Below are 18,494 nucleotides of genomic sequence, written 5' to 3'. Positions count from 1 at the left end.
TTGTGTGCACTGTATTCCAGGTGGTAGCCTTTGCTCCTGGTATCAGGTACAGTTGATGTGGAAAACTTTCTGTACCACTCCAGTCCTTTTATATTACTGGGATTTCATTAATATGCGTTTGCTACAAGCATATGCTAACTTAGCCATATCATCATCAGGCTGGAGCTAAAGCCTGTCTCAACAGCTGTGTAATTCATTTTGGCAATGTAGTTTGCCCGATCAGTGTTTGGAATAGTAGTTCCATCTGACTGCTGATCATAATAATAATGTCTCAATTAATTCAAGTGGAAGCCTTATCTAATACTTGTTGTCCTGTCTCATCTTTATCACTTAAGTATTTGTCTTTCTTCTGTCCCACTGCTGCCCATTCCTCATCACCTGTCATGGCAAAATGATGTGTCAAAGACAGACCCTAAATACTTTTTTCATACTGTGAGCAGTTTAGTTTCTCAGCTGCTTGAAGTGTGAAATCCCTCTCCCTTGCTAAATAGGGCACTCGCTATTTCTCAGAATGTATTTTTATTTACCTTTGTAAATCCAGTGTCACATACCTTAGAATTAAACCTCAACATGAGAAGAAGGATGTTCCCTCTTTTCTTTCCTCTATACAGAGCAACTGTGTTAGTATCAGGCTTCATTGAGCCTCACAGGTCTAACAGTCTTTTCTGCAACATGGTTACACACTTCCAACCCAAGAAGAGTAAAAATAGAATTTTCATCACACAGCATATTTAGAACAATTGCTGATTGTAATCAGGTGCTTTGAACTGTAATCCTTGGGTAGTTGTTTTTGTTCTTACAGTATGGCACAGTGTCCTCTGGAGTAACATCTGAAGTTATCTGGTATGATTCTATGCTTTCCAACAGCAAGCTGCAAACTTTCATAGGTCTTGTGCAGTTGTCGCTAGTAGCAGGCAAAATAAGATGCTTAGGCTGAAGTTTTGCCCTTCTGTAGCTATTTTAAGTCCTGTTGTTGCTGACTATATATCCAGCCTTTTGATAGCTGTGAGAGCAGTGGAAGTGAGACTGTTTAAGTGTTGCCATCAGCAATTCTGCTAAAGGTAATGTGACTTCAAATTTGGAGACGATTTAATGGTGCAGATTTAAAATATAGTCTCCTATCTGAAAAGTCATAAACATTGTTAAGTCAGAAACTTACTACTTAGAAGCAAAGGCCTTAAATTCACACAATTGAACTCTGTCCCTGGTTTTTTAATTCCCTCAACTAGTCTTGATGAAATCATACCTTAATCACTTCTGGCAAGGGTCTCTTAATGACTTGCTTTTTTCAAAAAAAAAAAAAAAGGGAGTAAGAAGGAATAGGAACTCAAGATATACCAAGGGACTGACAGCTGATGTTTCCATGACTTCATGTATCCAGCTGTTAATGAACAGTTACGAAGAGACACATTAGCTTTATTTAAAGCATTGACACATGGAGTTCTTTAACAAGTACTGAGAGCAGATGAAGACAGATGTACCATGAACATCCCCAACCTTGCATGTAATCAAGAATGATTAAAGTGTATGACCTACTCTGAAATGCATAAGGTAATTTCCTGCTCCACCAAAGGCTGTGGTGTTCGCTGTATTTGTTGTGGGGGGAGGGCTGTCTCAACAGTGTGTGAGCACATACGGAAGAGGTGCCTTTTGCAGCTTGATGCTCTGCTGCTGCTCCAGGAAACAGCTGCTCAGGCTGCAAGGTCATGGCAGGAGTGTGGACAAAGTGCTAATGGTGGAAGTTTCATAGCTATGGTGGGGTCATATAGTGGGCTGTTTCTGAGCCGCTGACAGCCATCTTTTAAATCCTGTTCACATTAAACCTCCCTGTCACAGTTGGAGCTCAATTCGTTCCCGGGAAATAGCTGTGCAGGGCCACGAGATGGCGTGCACCAGTTTCTTTTGGCTGAATTTACAGGATAAAACTCAGCAACGATGGTGGCTGGTTCCCACTCCTCCAGCAGCAACTGTAGTCAAATGGATGCCAGCTGGATGCTGAATGATGATGACTGAGAACTGTAAAACCAATGGATCTGAAGGCAGAAAGGGGCTGAGCTTAAGCTGTTTCCAAGTTCCAGTTTTGCTGAGTGTTTACTGACTTAAGCCAAGCTAACCATGGGGCTGGGTGAAACTTCTGAAGAAAGCAGATCTTTACAGGCAGAGACTCGTTTGACATAGTGTAATGCTGAAGGAGAGGCCTGGATAATATTTCCAAACTCTCTGTGATGTAAGTGCTGATTATCGAATTAAGTTGAAGGGGGCAGGATAAGGATCAGGGATGTTTGAGGGTAGAGCTCTGTTTTCCTCAATTATATAAGGCTTTGTCTGTACTAGTCAAATAAATGTATTCACAATCACTCCATAACATGGAGGCCTCATTGGCACCAAGCTCAGAGTTTTTGATTCTTCATTTGGACTTAGACACCTAGAATCTGTTGCATTTTAGATTTGAATCCTGTAATGGTAGGCAAGAATCAGACTGCAAAAGTGTTTCTTCATTTTTAAGTGTCTGTAGTTCATAACTAAGTCATACTTGTAATCCTACTCTGTACATTCTTCATGGTAGTCCAAGGTTTAATACATATTTGTGCAGCCCAGCACAGTGTCATGCACTGTGCTGTGCCTTCTAGTAATAACTCTAGCTAATAAATGGTAGTTTAGCTCAGGAAACAAAAATCTTCAAACTGATTTGCCTGTAACATCTGTGGTAGAAACTGCAGTGTAGCAGAGAGCCAACACCTCCTATAGCACAGTTTTAAAGTGGAATACTTAAGGTGCAAGTACTAACCTCAAAAAGCCCCAAAACCAAACAAACCACTTACCTCAATCAAACAGAAAACTCCATGTAGCTGAGGTGAATCTCCAGCAGTTTGGCCCTGCAGCCCTGGTGAAAGAGTTAAAGGGTAGTAATCTGCCATTTTACAGAGTATCAAAGAGATTTGCAGATGGTGGCTAGAGAGCTAGTGAGCTGAGCAAGGAACAGATATATCCTTTTCCAGAAACCCCAATTCATGTTGATCCTTAGGCCATATGAATACATTATGCTGCCAGGGTGTGGCTAGCAATTCAGAATTTCACTTGGGTGGATGACTGGTGTTTCTTAGAACCGGTCTGTGCAAATGATTTCAGCTGAAGTTAGTACCAAAGTGCAGGGTTTGTGCTATGATGCACATGAAACTGCATCAAGACTTTAAGAGTTCAAAGGCGACAGACCTGGCATGTGGGGACCTGCTCTGGGTGGAAAGGGTGAGGTAGGGTCCATGGTTTTGTTACTCTCCTCACAGTGGGAGAATGCAGACCCATCTCTGTCCACTGGCCACATGCCTGCCTCTCCACTGCCCTTCCTTGTGCCTGGAAAGGCAGAATTCTGCCTTAAGAGGAGGCTGCAAACATTACTCTGCACTGACTAGATGACAGGGACTCTTATCAAATAATCATGTTCTCAGCCTTGGAACTTGTGTCCTATGAGATCAAAAGTTATGTTTCATCCTTAGTTGTGCAGTGTAATACTTTTACTCTCTCTGAACTGTTTCCTGTGTTAAGTTCACAGTTAATCCATCTTAAATGCTGCATTCCAGCATTGCTCAGCTCACCCACAAGAGAGAGCTTCAGAGACCACAGAGGTCAGGCTCACCTTGGGCAACCCCTGGCAACAGGGAAAGCCTATTCTGCCAACAAAACAACCCGTTTTAATAACAATCCTGTTGTCTGAGAGGATTGTTTGTTCTGCCAGCAAGTGGTGCATATTCACGTACTGTGTTCGTGGCCCTTGCAGGTTAGGTGAGCTGTGAAACTCCAACAGAAGCTAAAAAAATAGGAAGCACGAGTGAACTCAAGCTGCAAAGCCTGTAGTCAACATAGACTTGCTAGTTATGTAAGAAAAGCCTGCGATGGATGATTATAGTATTAGCAAAAGGAATGCAGAGCTATGGACTTTGTGTTTGATCAGGGGTGCTGGATGTAATGGGTCTCACTGAGGGTCAACTCATCTGGACCTTCTTGTGTGCAGAAAGGACACAGCACTGCCCGGGCCCTGCTCCCTGGAGATATCTCTTCCCAGCCCTCAGTTCATCAGCCACATCCTCTGCTGGCAGCTTTCATGAACAAACGGTTCATCTCAGTGTTCTTGCTCCTAAACGAATGATGGACACAAATAGCAAATCGTTGGCAAACACCACTACATTTTCACCTGGCATAAGAGAAGTAGTTTGCAGTTGTTGGTACTGTACAGAGAGAGAATACAGACAATTCAGTAGCTAAGACTTAGCAGTGACCATCTTGCTACAAATCTCACTCTTATCTTTCAAGCTGACTTTCCCTGAAATTTTGTTTAGCAAGTCTTCAAAATAATATTTAAAAACAAACTGAAGATTTTAAACTTCCCATCCTGGTGTTTCTAAGTACCCCTTTTATGGGCTTGAAGCTGTGTGCATGCTAGCGTTTACACAAATTAAGGAAAGAATCTGGGAACTGAAGCTAGATCAGAGGAATAGTGCAACTTCTTCAAGAAACATTAGAACTTGTAAACAGAAGTTGCAACTTTTACAAACAGAAGCTTGGTATTAACAGTTACTAGGCATCAGTCAAGTTTTATCAGCTATGATGCTAAAAGAACTGTAAGAAAATACTGTTTATTCCCTCAGGTAAATATGTGTTCACATGAAACAGGAAACAGAACAAGCATGGTCCCAGGCAGTGACACTGCTTTACTAAGGCTCAGAAGTCTGACAATAGGATATGTTTTTTGTTATATATAACAGTCATGGCTAGGCTTCGCGAACTGTGTCTCACCTAAAAAATCCATTGCGCAGGCTCGAAGGCCTTACCCACATTTGCAAAGCCCTGTATCGACATCTTCTATATATAACAGTACTTGGGTAAAATCCTTTAAGAGAGCAACCACAACTTCTAAGAAAATAGAAACCAACTGTTAATCTGTGTATTGCCAAATAACATGCTGGGCATTGGAAATGAATGACTTTGTGAAAAAGTTGCCTTTTTTCCAAGGTTGCATTTTTATTTGAAACAGATTTCTTACTCATTTTACCAGTAACACCTATTCAGAGAGAAGACAAAAAAACCCCACAACCCAAAACCACACTTGCTCTCTGGGCGCTAACTGTTTAATAATGAAAAGGAACTTACTGTTCCTAACCCAGTTCTTGGCCATTTTCATTCCTAACTACAAAAAAAGTAACAAAAATAATGTACTTATGGATTGCATTGTGCTTCTGAATATTTTTAGCCTAAAAGTACACATCATAAAGGGATAGGAAGACTGACAAATTCAGGGTGAAATATTAAGAACTTTGAGGAACTGAACCAAATATTTTTCAAATGCTCCTTGGAAACTGCCATACGTCACTCATATGGAAGCAGGCTTGTGCATCCTTACCAGCAGATGCCCACTGCTGGAGTTCAGTGTAGTCTGCTCCCCAGTCTCTCATCAATTTTCATAAGTGGTTGCATCAGCCTTTACTCCTGTCCTCGCAATGCCTACCTGTCAGCCTACAGACTTCTGCCTCTGACAACTCAACACCATCCCTCAACAAGTACATTACCAGCTCCAGATCTAAAGGACTTGCTGCCTTGGTGGTTGCTGCCATAACTGGCGCTACAGAGGTAATATTTCAAGATAAGGCCTGAAGGCATCTCAGATTCTTGCCCACTATATCATCTTCCTCTCTTTTTTCTCTCTTCACGTTACTCTCCCTGTCATTTGTAGATGGGGCCTTGTAGTATGATTCAGAAAGGCTAGAAAGGGTTGCTAAAAACACAGGGAGATTTCTTGTGGTGTATAGGAAGAGAGATGCTGAAAGAGAGCTGTTTAAAGGACAGAAGCCAGATGGCTTTCTCCTTACTAATCACTGCATTTGGCACTCCGCTTGGCTATTCCACAGAGCAGAGGGGTCCTACTGTCACCTCTTGCCTAGGATTCCTCATTTGCTACCCTCATATGATGAGTGCCCATGCTTTTTGAACTACTTCTCCTCTGACTTTCCAAGAAAGGAGAGCAAGTCACCACCCACATGCACTACCTGGAATGCTCTGCACAGCCTGGTCACCCTGCCCTTCAGCCGCAGCCCGTGCTCACCTCAGAGCCCTGCAGCTCCTGCAGAACATGCGGGCTGGCCGCAGAGAGGATCACGAGTCAGCCAGTGGGAGACACTGCCCCAGGCCTGACACCTGAGATACCACATCCTGTCACTGTGAAGGTGAAGCAGCAGTTTTCGAGAGGCAGGTTAGCAAAGAGCAGCTTGCTTGTTCTCACACCATTTGTGTGCTGGAGGAGAGGTACCACACTCTCCTCAAGGAAATTTTTCAAAAGTATTAAAAGAAAACTGTTGTTATTGCATATGGGGCTGAATTTGAACAACCTCTACAACTGATTGCGATGCTGAGAGCAGCTCATGAGCACAGTGCAGTTTCAAGTAAGGTCTTTGCTTCTAGCCCCATGTGCTGTGCAAGCGGAATACTGGCTGTTTAAACAGAAGGTGCACTTCACTAGAGGAGGGTGCTTGATGAGTCCTCTACATAACTCCTTATAAAGACTAGAAATGTGCTTTCTGAAAGAAAGATAGTATTTAAATTGATTAGGCAAATAATAAATAATGCCCCCAGCCTCCTGCCTGCAGCAGTCTCTCAGTGCTGGGCATATGGCACCTTTCCAGACCACATGGCAGCCAATGAGGCAGAGCTGGTGATTATTATTTTACCCACCTTTGGCAGGAAATAAAACATCTGTTTAATCCTGACAGTGGGACTCCTCAGCAGTTAAGCTAAGACGGTTAAAAAGGAATATAATTGAAAAATATGTTTCAGGCAGCAGAAAGCAGTGATAAGACTTCTCAAATTTGCTAAGACTTCAATCACTGATAGTTTGAGAGCCATGGGATTTTTTTATGGCTGTAGCCAGTCAGGACTTCTGTTTCACAGCTCAGGCAGAAAGAAATCCTCCTTTTGAAAAAGGACATCTTTTCAGCTGGGCTCAAGGGACAAGTGGTTGTGGCTCTGGACTGTTCACAAGTGGAGTAGCTCTACTTGCTGCTGCTCTCAGCTCTGGTTACCAACGGTGTTTCTCATTGCTGTTCAACCACAAGGCAGAATTAAGAGCTTGAACACTTGGACTATTACTGCGAAAAAGCAGCAAGAGCAGACATGCCATTCTGTGAAATATGTAAGCACATGAAGATATTTTTTGGGGTGCAGAACAACTTCTAAAACAATCTGTTCCTCTGGAAAGTTAAACCCAGTATTATTGACTATGAATGAGTAGCCAGAGGGCTGACTGAACAGCTCAGCTAGGCAGTGGTGAATGGGAAGGACAGCTGCAAACCTCACCTTATGGAACAGCAACAGGGCTCTAAGTGATCAAGAGAGGCAGCCTCCAAAAGAGTGAAGGGTATTTACAGAGGGTGATATAGTCATAGTGGTCCAGTGAAATTGTTTAAAGGGAATTTGAGACCAAATACTTATAATAATTCCTCTGTCTCAGATTAATCTGCATAGCAGTCTTAGCAGGAAAGTGTTCAAATCCCCTTCCAGAAAAGGACAAAACAAAGTCTTGGGTTTAGCAACCCAAAGAATAAGCCTGTGCTGAATTACTGGAATAAGATGAAAAACATTTGCTGTTTTGTGGGATTCATCTCACTCTATCCTCTTCATATCCAGCAGAGCTTGCTCACAGACACTGTAATGTTCCTCTTTGAACTGGCTTGGCTCAGTGGGTGGACAGGCATTTGGTTAGTGGTGGTCACTTTGGAGGGAGGAGGTTTGGAGAATCTTTATAGGCAGTCATTGAGAACAGATTCCAGCTGGCTGCAAGCACTTCCACTAGGATGTGATGCACAGCAAAGTCTTGAGTGAATGATGCTTCTGAGCACTCTTGTGAGCCATTAAGCACAAGCACCCTGGCATGCATGGCAGCACTGAAATGTACACTCATAGTCATTACTATGCCACCTCTCAGGAAACAGCTGATTTTGCTGCTGTTTGCAGCAACAGATGTGGAATAAAACCTCCAAAAATTGTATCTATTTAAGAAATAATAAAAAGGAGCCTGAGTCCAACCAAAGACACAACTGAAAAGCAAAAATGGGACTTTGGTGACTTGACTTTGCCTATTGCACTTCTTTACTGGCTTTGACTAGGTCAAAGAAAGTGTCCAGCCCCTGCAGCTACAGGTAGCTGTTGTCCTCTGCTCAGCAATATAATCACCTATTGGCACAGAGCTGTAACAGAGGCTTCTGCTCTGGTTATGGGCTCAGAGCTGCTAAAGTTGGGCGAGATCATTACCATCTTCCACCCAGACCTGCCCACCATAAAATGTCACCTTGAGTTCCTATGGAAGCTTCACATTCCTGGATGAGTTGGAGCATATTCTTGAGAAGGAATTCAAACTTTAGTTGATAATGGTGGATTATATATTTACAACTATTAAAACTCTTACAGTGTTTTGTTTCCCTCACTGGAAAGGGTGAACTTTTCTTCCCCATTATAGTCTTTGTAATATTGTGTGCATTTTTTCAAGGGTACACTGCAAAAAGAGTGCCTTGGTTGACTGTTGGCTACATGCTCACAGGTGTCTTTGCTGTCAGTTATTGATGCTATCAAGAAAGCAGCATCCCTTGAAAGGCTTCCAACTGAATTTTAGCTCCAGGCTACATACTTTCTCTCTGCAGGGTATCTTTTACCATCTAATCTCACTGGAACAAGAAGGCTTTAAAACTAGGAAAAAATGAATGAAGAAATCAGGGATACGAATTATATACCAAATGAAGATAACTCCCTCTGTCTCATTAGCACTGTTTAATTATGCTTGGATTTAAATTCTAAATATAGTTCATAGGAATTCACAGGGGCAAGTGTTTGCTTCCACTGTTGCAATCCTCTCCGCATCTAATACTTCTCTCTCCTAAAAGATCAACAGTTTTAAGGACGTGTCTGCTTGAGTTTCACATGCTGACACTTCACCCCTTGTAAGTGAAAAATGTTGGTTAAGCAATGGCTTATGTTTAATATTTGCATTGCTGTGAGAGTCCAGAGGTCCCATCTGGCTTTTCAGCTTCCTGTGCTGGGTCTGTGTCAACATGTGGAGGGAGTCCCTGATACAGATTCCTATACTCTTAACATGGCAGAGGCAGTATATTTTCAATATGCTGTTGTCACAACCCATCGGTACTGGGCATGATGCTCGTTATAAATTCTCATCAGGCTGAACAAAGGCACCGGACCATGTGTCAGGAACTCTTATACTTTCATTGTACAGTTTCCATAACTCCAGCAACCAGTCCCCTGTTTAGACTAAAAAGGTATTGGCTAACAAGAACTTAAATTCTTACAATTCACTTCCACAAAAGAGGGCTAACAAGCCCTCAATTTTGTACAGTACACTTCAATAAGTTCCCAACTCCCACAACAAACTCCTCAAAGGTGCTGGTTCACAAATTGCAACACACAATCCAAGTGCTGACACACAAGCCACAACACACCATTACACGAAGGTGCTGACTCACAGGTCACAACACACCATTTTTCAAAGGTGCTGGCTAACAAGCCACAACACACCTCTACAAGGTCCCCACTCCCACAATAAATTCCAGTATGATGTATAGAGTAGAATATGATAGCTGAGCTTTGCCCAAGCAAAACAATAGAAGAAAACAAAGAATATCATCAGTCCTTAGGTCCTGTGTAGGTCCTGCCTCATGGATGGTCCAGAGCTCAGACAAACAATGAGAGTGAAAGAGAAAGAGCGGAAAAAGGGAGAGGGAAGGGGTCCTTTTATAGCTGACCTGGTGCATGCTTCTTATGTAAACTAGATTTTCTGTGCCGTTTTGTTCATGCATGCCCAGCCATCCCTTCTCCAGGAAGGGAGCTAGGGGAACACTGAGTATGAGTCTCAAAGTGGAGAAGGAAGTTGTCTCAGAACAGCTCTGCCCCTCCTCCACAGGACCCTCTCCTCTCATCACCTTCCCTGTAGCAATGCTCAGAATGTTTGAGACAAAACATGCTGAGGTTGGTCCTCTACACTTGTGTGGATGTATTAATGCGTGCATGTGTCTGTCTGACTATCTATCTATCTATCTATCTCTTTAAATGCAAACCACCAAAGTTAGCAGGAATTCGAGTCTTATCTCCCCAGTCTTGGTCAAGCATTTGACCCAATCCACCCCTCTTTGAGATTAACTTTTATGTCTTTACCAGTTTACTACTACAAACCTGGTAGCAAATATTATTTCTAACTCAGTCCAGTTACTAGTAGATTTCAGTAGGATTCTAGAAAGCCACCCTAAATCTGTGTCTTCTACCAAGGGGTTCAGCTGAGAAAGAGAGAAGACCCACTCCTTTCTCCTGGAGAAAATGCCTCCACAGAGCCAGTTCTCTGCCCACCAAAAGAAAGCCTACTCTTAGGCCATGTACAGTGCACCTGTCCAAAAGAGCAATGAGGATGTCTCTTCAGTTTGAGAAAGGTGGGGTTTAAATGAGCATTTCTGCACCAGACAATTCTAAAAGGAAGGAATGGGGCAGGAAAGAAGAAAACACCTCTTTCCCTTCTAAGTCTGATTAAAAATTCAGTGTTAAGAAGCCACATCTGAAAAGGCAAAGATTTGAAAACATCATCAGCATTTCTAAAAGCACAGTGAGTGCAAACATGCTGCCTAGAATGGCCTGTCTTTACTAATCCTTTAACAGTGGTTTTGTTTGAGTCAGAAATACTATTAATTAATCTAACCACATATAAGGATTATTGATTGAGTGAGAATTTTACTGCTCTCAAAACTAAAGTTCATTTCACTTATGAAAGCATTTTACACTTGCATCCTGGGTTGGTACGTATCTGCCAAGAACAGATGTAATTGCTTAGTCACAGTGTGCAAAGGCATTCGATGCTCAATGTCGCCTCACTATCCAAAGGATAATGAACATAGATGCAGTACTAGATATGAGCTTCAGATGCCTGAATTCATGCACTTTAGTAACCATGGGATATGGGATAATTAGAATACCAGGTTCTTCCTACATTAGTTTAGCCAGGGAATGCTTAAAAAAGACGGTAGGTTTTTGTAACTCCTACTCCCTGGAGATAATTATGCAGAAATGGCACTGAAGACTTATATGCTGGTAGCACCCAGCTCTCCGTGGTGGCTGCTGTGATTGTTACTGTTTCTTGGAATTTTTGGTTCTGTGCAATCCCTCATCAGACAGTGTAGCCCAGTATGGCCTGTGTGCTACATCTCTCATATGCTAAAAAGGCGCATTTGCTTGGTCAAGCATTTGTGTCATGGCACAGAAGCAACACTGAACTAACCAGCTACCTGAGGGCCCTACGGAAAGTGATGCTGACTTGCAGAGAGAGGGATGTTTCCTATATCTCCTACTAGTGGCTTTGCCTGCTGCTGCACAACATCTGTGCTGTTCGTTGTCTGTCAGGTGAGAGATAATCTCTCCTCACCCCTTTGCCCCATGACTGATTTTGGTCCATGAATGAAGTTAGCATACCACCCGCAAGGGTAAGATTAATAGCTGTTGTGTGAAGGAATGCTCTTTGTTCCAAGCCCTGCCTAAAAAGTTTTCTCCCTGTCAGTCTGAGCAGAGACCCAGAGACAACCCTGAAAGCAGACCCTAATCTCTGGCAGTTTAGAGGGGTGTAATGCAAACATGAAAGAATATAACTGCTGGATACAACTAATTGCTTTAATGAGAACATGCCCTTGGGGTTTATGACAAACAAATTCCAGTTGCTTTATTGCATTGTGTCTGAATTTCCCCTGTCGTTTCAGTTGGATACAGCACACTGTTGGATCATTCCAGGAGAAGGAAGTTGTTTGTGAGTATCTGGCAAGATGTCCACACAATGAAAATTTGAGAACACTGGTGGGGTAGCCAGCCAGCTGTCCCCATTAGGAGAGATGCTCCTCCTGAGGGAAAGCCAGTGAGCCAGAGCCCAGCTGTGAGGGTAAGCCTGCCTCTGGAGAAGGACAGGCAGGCAGCAGAGCAACCTGAGCTGAAAGGGAAGACCTGTCCTGCACCAAGCTAAGATGCTGCCATTTCCAGAAGTGTCTCTCCCCTTGCTTGCTACACCCACTGGTGCTCACACCAGCACTTCCCAGCACTGGTGCCTGCACCCGTGTGACTGCCTGGGGCCTCAGGTCAGCTTCTGCTCCTGGCTGAGAGGTAACCAAGACAAAAACAGGGCTGCATTTTCACCCAGGCCCACCAGCTGATGAGACCTAGCACACAGTTAGTGCTCCTTGGTCTGGAGGCAAGGGAGGCTGTGGGTGCAAAGGGCTCAGGGGTGAGCCCTGGGTTTCCTTACACTAACTGAAAAACCCCGTCTCCAGCTAGGAATGTTAAACTGAGTGATGTTAAACCAAGACCAAGAGCACCATAATTCTCCCACCATCTGTGACTTTAGTCCAGTAGCCATAAAATAGCCTTCTTCCATCCAGACACACAAATTATCTCAAACCAAGACACTTTGTTACATGCTATTCCTCCCTGTTTTACATAAGCTATAAGAGAAACATGTTTCCCTTAGCATTTGTTGAGTCAATAGACAAGTACAGCCCAATGCTACTGAATTCCAATTCCCCATGCCAATTCCTAGGAAAATTAGAGTCTTTAGTATTTAAATGCTCTGCCTGCTGAAGGCAGAGGAGCCTTCATCCAATATCCCAAAGGGAGGAGCAGTCTTGACCGCTCAGTTACAGCATCTGCGGCTCTGATATTGCCATGGCCACGCTCTGTGTCATGCCAGTGTGAGGTGCAGACAGGTAAAGTAGATGTTTAGCAGTCTCAGCAGAGCACCTTGCTTTGCCATCTAGTGGGCACTGGGAAACTGGATCCTTCCCTGGGCTGCTGGCAGTGTGTCTGATGCAGATCTCCAGTGGCAAGCTGAGCTTTGATATTAGTCGAAGGCTAATTTATAAGCACCAAAGTTGTGATGATTCAGGCACCACTACTTTTCCCCTTGTGCCCTGGGTTTGGTTTCTGTATGTCCAAATATGAAACACAATGTAAAACTTTGCCACTGGCTGTTACAGCAATTCACCTTCTATCCCCCCAGTGCAGAGTGGCAGAGTCTGAAAATGTTCTGGACACAATGCAAGTTATCTAAATGAACACAGCTGAAGTGTCATTTCAGTCACACCATCTGTCTGGAGCCTTGCCCACCTGACTCCTGGTTGCTTTTCCCCATTTTCAAATAGGAATGGCTCATATTGGCTTTTCTCCATGATCTCTGTGCCCCATTTGTGTTGCTTCTTAGCACAAAACTGGCAAAATCCTTTGCAACCTAAGTAATGCTTTGCAAAACCAGAAGGGAGAAAAACATGACCTGCCTCACTCAAAACATAAAAAAAAAAGAGACCTTCACATTGCTGCCTGATGTTAACAGAACACATCAAAGCATGCCCCAAAATAGAAAAGCGATCTCAATGTAATTCAGCTGAATTCTTCTCAGTGGTCTCCAAGATAAGGAGAAAAAACCACAGTCTTTTTGCCATTAGGACCATATTTTGTGTAATGTACTACCTACATATTAAGATTTTCATTTTACCAATATATTAAAGTATAAGTGGAAAAGAATGAAGGTCATTAAAAACACAGGAACTCTGACAGATGATAAAGGATGACAGAGGACTAATTCTATTTTATCCATACAGGGTTTGTTAATTGGGTGATAGGACAATAACCTTTATGATATGCTAATTTGTTAGATTGGAACATGTTTGGGCTCAATCATAAAACTGTCCTGACATCTGACACCTCTAAGATGACAATTTATGAGATCAGCTCAGCACCTGATACAACCTTATGTAATTCTATAAGCAACATTCTGTGATCTCATATAAATGTATGTGAATTGACATTTACCAATGGAACAAGATGCTCCAAATTCACTATGGGCAAGAGCTCATGTGTAGTTTGACAACTAATATGTTACTTACCTGGCTTTGCAATAGAAGGACATGCAGGGAAGGTATTCCAGTGCTCAAATCACTGGTGAGAGCTCTGCCAGCTGCCAATGAGCCACAGCTGCAAGCCTGAAACAAACCATTTGTGCAGTGGTTAGGGTAATTAGTTTTATCATGAAGAAAGTTTTACATCATGCAAATGTACAAAGCTGTGCAATAACTCTTCATGTGGCTGTTTAGAGGGACAAATCCAGAAGAATGAAAGAAGCTGCACCATCTCACTAAGTCAGCCCCATGTATGCGACCATTTGGTAGGTCCTGTTCCTCGGTTGTGCTCAGCCCAAGGGCAGAGGAGGTTGAAAGCAGAATTCTGGGAGCATGGGGGATGTTTTACTTCTTGGAGTCCTTTAAATCCTTGCTAGTTCCATTGGTTTGGTGGAAACCGCTGTTCTACCAATGAAGGCAAGTGAAGATCTACTGGATCTGCTCACATATGCACAAAGCGATGCAGTTCTTGGCACTCTGTCCTGCAAAGCTTTCGTCAATGCTAATGGGGAATCAGTTCCCTTTTCTAGCTTTTCTTCCAGGCCTGCTAAAGTCAAGAACGTGCCAAAAAGTTAAGCCACAAAACACAAGAAACCATCTCTCCTGTCTTTGTCTTGCATTTTGAGAACTCTTTTCTGGAAGCATTAATAGGATAGAGGTCACAATGTAAAATACATTCCTGTGTATTCAAATAGTGTTTCTCAAGGCGCTGCACACATAACCCCACTATGACATTGATTCTTACAGGAATCTTTGCTATCTATCCAATTGTTAAGTACTGCACATTTTAGGAATGCATTTTCCATGCATCACATACTGTGGCTGCACGGTGACATACTGGAGCACTCCTGGGCACGGTCCCAGTCTAGCTGTCCTAGAAGCTGCAGGGCCAGTGTCTGAGAGATAAAAGATATGTATTTAAGCATCACAGGGTCTCTTTCTCTACAAGCCCGAGTTCCAGTTATTCCATTGCAGTGAAAGGTGTGCAGAAATTGTATAAATTTAGGTTAAAAGTCATTTGGGCAACAGAAGACACATATTTTACCTAGGAGTGCTACACTGTGAAATACAATCTTTGCATATATTACATAAAGGCCATTGACTTGTAGATGCGTGTGGCACTTTTATCCCTTCAAACAGAATCATAAAAAAACCAACCTTATGTTTGTACATACGGCCAATGTATTTAACATAATACATGATCTTTCATAAAGTTGCATACCATTGATATTTTAAGCTATCATAGTTCTCTAGTAGTGAACAATATTTAGAAGTTGTTTTGAGAGTGCACAAAGCCTCAATCTGTCCCAAATTATAAATATTTCAGTATTTCAGCATCAAAAATAAACTAGGATATTGATTCAGCAAGGTACTGAACAGGCACTTCTAAGTGCTGAAGCACTGGATAGTGCTTATGCCTCTTTGAGCTGTAGCTGCTGCTCCCAGACCTTACTGAAGACGGAGACTCTGCTAAGGACTGTCCTTCCAGTCTTGGAGAAGAGAATTGCACAACTCCCCCATAAATCAATACTAAAAATAACAGGAAGCCAGAACTTCAGGCCAGCTGTAAAGCTGGTTCAAACCCTGCACACGGGTAAACAGGTTTCCCAAGAGTAACAGCAAACACAAGGGTGATGTCCAGGGACTGCTTTTTTTTAACACTGGGAGTACAACAGCCCAACAACAGAAACAATAATGGAACAGGGGCTTGGAGATGAAGCTATGGCATTCTGTTCCCGGGAAACACTTTTTCATTGGTCTAGAGAGTTCTGCTCCGCTAAATACTATGGCATAGCTTCCATACAAGAGCAAGAAAACACTTTGCTAGTTGACCTGCTGGTCTGACAGCAGCACATCCTCTGAGGATATATGAAATGTGGTTTTGATTTCCTTCACTTCTCAAAGGCAAAGTCCCTGTGCGAGCTTCTGCAGAGCAGAAGATATTCACATATCTGCACAATTCTGAAATTCAAACATCACATAATTTCTTAATGATACCTGATTAGCTCTCAAGACACTAGATACAAAATGAGATTTCTAAGGAAAGCATTTTTCCTTCATTTATGCACAGAATTTTACTGGCTTGGGAAACATAGCACAATGAAAAGATAGGAAGGTGACTTGCTTACTTAGAAAAAACTTATTTCTCCAACAGCAAGAGTTTCCCTATCGTTAGACTCCTTTCACCAATCTGTGGTCACGAAGACATGAAACTGTTGGATTATTCATAATTTCTCTGAAAACATTTGCAGTCTTACCTTTCCTACAAACACAACACAGTCCTCAACTCTACAGTCCATGGCTGCCTGAAGCTGGGAATGCTCCAGGCCTCAGGAAGGGTATTTACACCCTGAAGCCCATGGCAGGATCACGCTGGGCTGCGGCAGTGCCCTGGTGCCCATGATGTGGCGGCAGAGTGACACGCTGGGCTGGCTGGCACACGGAGTGTGGGGCTGTGCACGGGAAACACTGTCAGTCCATGCTGCCTGACACCCCTTGCCAATGAAATCAGGGTCCTCTCTCTGACTGTAGATGGCATGTAGAAAAAAGTATTTTTAAACATCAATTGCGAGATTGAAATGTTTTAGACAGTATCAGGAAACTCTCTAAACACAGTTCTTCCAAATTTTGAGGCCATCCCTGTCCTGACACTCTGCCCAGGCCTTCTCCCCCTCCCCCAGGCCAGGCTCTCCAGTCGACCTTCTCAGTGCAATGTCCCATTTCTGGAAAAGAGCAGCAAGTCCTCAGGGCTTTTTGAAGAAAAATAAACGACCCAAAGACACTTCTCACCTCCTGGGAGGCTCCTTCCCTCACTGTCCCACTCTGCTACACAACACAGCAGCAGGGACGCTGCTGACCTGCCCAGCTTGGGCTCATTTGTGCTGTGGCCCTTCTGCACCAACAGCAGCAGCTCCAGCCCCGGTAAAGCTGAAATCCAGATCAAGGCTGAAGCAGCAGCGCTGTTGGGGACCTACATCCCCTCCCCAGGCTGGATGTGTCATGTCCCGCTTGGCTGTGAGAGCTGTGGGATAGGGAAGAAAGACCCAGCCAGGCTGGTGGCCCCCCTTTCTGCCTTCAGAGAAAAATGCCTGGTCTTTTCACATTTGGGGAGACATCAGAGCTGGAGCAGGAGCACTCAGGTTGCTTCAAATTCCAGGACATGCTTTCCTTTCCAGGGTTGCTGATTTTAAAACATGCAGGCACCTGCTTGGGCTGCCGTGGGGGTCCCAGCAGCACAGAGCTCCACTTGGCCAGGCGTGGTCAGCAGTGCCTGGGCAAGCACACAGCTGCCATGATGCTCTTCCTGACTAAATGTGAGCACTAAAAGCATTTTTCAGAAAATTAAAATATTAACCACCCTCCAAGGAATTGGTATCTATCAACTGGCGTAGACCAAGTTTAAAGTGAATAGTGCTCCTCAGTGAAATCTGAACAAATTCAGTGCTAATATAAGTAAAATAAAATAGTGCCAAAACATGGTTGCTTTCCAGGCACAAGCTAACCAACGTTAACTCTGGCTGCAAGAACCTCTAGCACTACAATCAGTTACAAGTGCAGAATTTCTCTCACAGTCACCCATTTCATATGTAAAAGGGTTTTTCTTAATTATACAGCAATGTAATATTTTACAATCTTCCATTAAATGCAGACATTTAAAGTATTCATGAATTTTAAAATAAAGGAAGCTTTTTATTTCCAAGATTCATTAAAAACTGCATGATGAAGTTTAACTTAGTTTCTTCTGTCTACCTGCCATTAAATCAGGAGAAAGCTTAGGAAACCTAGTGATGGATGATACACAGTGAAATTAGTAAAATGAGTGTACAATGCAGACTGAACAGTTGATACATGAATTACCTAGAAGTGATCCAGAACTCGTCCAGTAACTCAGGCTCCTAGACTCAGCCTCAAGGGTACTTCTATCCCAAGCACAAATTGCTGAATGGCAGTCACCAAACACACCAACTCAGACATCTTCCTGTGACCACAGAATTACTACATGTGGGGATACAAAATTGTCATTAACAGTACTGCAAGATGTTAAAACAAACACAACTGTGCATATTGGGAGGTAAAACCTCAAACTTTGATTCAAAAGAGGAGATGGTGACTCTCTTTTTATCTGTATGAAGCTTTTTTTAAAGTGGGTGTTTAGGTTTCAGAAACATGCATTTGTAAAGCTGAAGCAAATGTCATGTACCTAGCCACAACAGCCTATTCCCAGATCCTAACCATAGGAAAAGCAAGTCTATATATAAACCTTCTTAGTTTTAGGTAGCTGTAAAATTCTCAGTTACTTAAGTAGTTCTCTGATACATTGCCTAACTTACCTTTTCTAAGGGTAACCATACCACCCACATTCCAGAGAAATAAAAATAGTCACACAATTGTACGTATTTTCCTTAGGCAAAACAGTTGACTTAACTTCTGTTAGTGACACGTGCAGAATAAGATGGAATGAAATCTAATGTGAGCTTACAGTTACAGCATTCTCCTCACACTCTGCACTCTGTCTCGTGCTGTAGAGAG

General features: G+C 42.9%; 1 long non-coding RNA gene across 2 annotated transcripts; it reads right to left on the bottom strand.

Moving 5' to 3' along the window:
* Window positions 1-740: 740 nt before the first annotated feature.
* On the bottom strand, window positions 741-17,943 carry LOC113965340. Of its 2 annotated transcripts, XR_003533522.1 has the most exons (6): window positions 17,823-17,943; window positions 16,223-16,986; window positions 15,798-15,926; window positions 13,953-14,048; window positions 3,756-4,132; window positions 741-2,884 (listed from the first exon to the last, which is right to left on the bottom strand). It is a non-coding gene; the product is annotated as an uncharacterized LOC113965340 (long non-coding RNA). The 2 variants fall into 2 exon arrangements; XR_003533524.1 differs by lacking the exon at window positions 15,798-15,926 and having other exon boundaries at window positions 741-4,132.
* Window positions 17,944-18,494: the final 551 nt, after the last annotated feature.

Source organism: Neopelma chrysocephalum, unplaced genomic scaffold (genome assembly GCF_003984885.1).
Source record: "Neopelma chrysocephalum unplaced genomic scaffold, ASM398488v2 Primary Assembly neopelma1_44, whole genome shotgun sequence".
In the NCBI taxonomy this organism is placed as follows: Eukaryota; Metazoa; Chordata; class Aves; order Passeriformes; family Pipridae; genus Neopelma; species Neopelma chrysocephalum.
Note: the sequence above shows the minus strand (reverse complement) of the source record. Positions and strands in the feature narration are given on the sequence as shown.